Genomic DNA, 2,251 nt, shown 5'->3' on the forward strand with positions numbered 1-2,251 from the left:
CAGAAAACTAGCCAGGCACTGTGGTGAGTGCCTGTAGCCCCAGCTACTTGGAAGGCTGAGGCAAGAGAATCACTTAAGCCCAAGAGCTGGAGATTGATGTGAGCTGTGATACCATAGCACTCTACCAAGGGTGACACAGTAAGACTCTGTCAGGAAAAAAAAAAGAATTCACACAGACCATCTACAACATTCTTTTTTTTTTTTTTGGAGACAGAGCCTCAAGCTTTCTCCTTGGGTAGAGTGCTGTAGCATCACAGCTCACAGCAACCTCCCACTCCTGGACTCAAACGAGTCTCCTGCCTCTGCCTCCCAAGTAGCTCGGACTGCAGGTGCCCACCACAACGCCTGGCTATTTTTTGGTTGCAGCCGTCATTGTTGTTTGGCAGGTCCAGGCTGGATTTGAACCCACCAGCTCAGGTGTGTGTGTCTGGCGCCTTAGCCACTTGAGCCACAGGCACCAAGCCCTACAACATTCTTGAACTTAAATTTCTCCTTTTCAAAATAACCACTTTATTTTAGGAAAAAAATTCACCATGCAAGATACTTTTTCATACAACATTATTTCCTTTTCTATTTCACCGTTTTTATAAACAGGTCAATAAAACGTGTCATCAGTTTTTATATCTTAAGTTTTTATATTCCTAAGTTTTTTATATATTGCTCTTCAACTTATTGACTCCATTCAGCCTTCGTTCATTTTCTAAATTATAACTTCGGAAATAGATAACATTATTTTTTCTTAATAAAGAGCATATTTTATGTCCTCAAAATTATTGCAAATGAACACTTCCTGTGTATTTTGGGGAGCTCACTTTATATATAGTACCACAACATTAACCAGAAATTTTAACTCCCAGGTATGTAAACCTTAGTGAAACATAGGAAGCAAGATATCTTTGTGTGTTGTAATATATATATCTCCATGCCTTGGAAATGAAAAGCATTTTATAATTTTTAGGCATGTGCTATCACTAAGGCTCTATAATAATGCCTCAAGAGGTGGAGACAATGAACACTTAGAGTGGACTGGGGGTTGTCAAAGGCTTTTTTAGATATCATGAAACAGCTGGTGACTCCCCCAGTATTGTGGCTCCCAGATATAAGAAAACTCTTTTATCCTTTCATGCATGTGAGGCAAGGAATGAGTTGAGTGTTAACTCAGGACCTAGAAAATATTAAGATATTCACTGCTTATTTCTCAGAGCAATTGGACGTTGTCACAAGGGATGAGCTTCTTGCTTTTAGTCTGCTCTAGCCAATGTGACCTGCTTCAAGAAGCAGAGACATTAGACCAGCCCAACACAGTGCACACCCTCTACTGGGTGCTCCCCTGGCGGGAACAGAAAGGGAGATATTAGCTACCTTCTGGGAGGCTCAGCAGACTTCAGGCCATTCCTTTAGTCAACCCAAATGCAACATTGAGAGTGGTCTCTACTTTTAATCCCACTATCGTACTTCCTCAAATGCCATCTGCACCTGCTATGACAGTTCACTAATAAATGGACAGATTTATTTCATCCAGCCAGGTCTGACAGACAAATCCCTGGAAAGCCCATTCTAGAGATGTTTCCTGATGGAAGCAGTTTTATGAGTTAGGGAGGATGGAGGCCTGGGTATGCAGTAGCACTCCATCCACAGACGTTACAGGACAAACACTCCCCCCGGAACCTTAGCACAGAAGGCAGAACTCACAGCCTTTGTCAGGGGACCCCAGGTACAGTAAAGGAGGTTGGGTGACCATGCACACAGAATCCAGGTTGCTTTTTCTGTTTTTCATGCTCATGGGGCCATCTGGAAAGAATGGGGATTTCCAACCTCCTGTTTTAAGGAAATAGAACATGCTAAAGAAATCCTACCCTCGCTCGATGCATTTTAGCTCCCAAGGAAGAGTCTATGGTGCATTGCCTGGGACATCAGCAGACACACTTTGCTAGCAAAGAGCAATCATTGGGCAGATCAGTCCACAAATAAAGCAGCAGGAAAAATGTTCCCAACACTTTACTGATGCCCTTGCTGCCTGAAGTAGATCTTGGCCCTGAACCTAATTAGGGGTTTGACCCCAACCACATGACTCAGGGTGGGTGGATACACCATGAGACAATAACAGCTCTGGCACCCATATGTCTTGTGGTTGATCCTGTCAAACATATTCATGATTGTCCCCTTTATGGCGGGAATACCACCCTACAAACAATGCAGAAATATACGAAAAGATGAAATATACGAAAAGAAATTATTGGTCCACATACGA

This window comes from Otolemur garnettii, unplaced genomic scaffold (genome assembly GCF_000181295.1).
Source record: "Otolemur garnettii isolate 467f Iridium unplaced genomic scaffold, OtoGar3 scaffold00031, whole genome shotgun sequence".
Classification (NCBI taxonomy): Eukaryota; Metazoa; Chordata; class Mammalia; order Primates; family Galagidae; genus Otolemur; species Otolemur garnettii.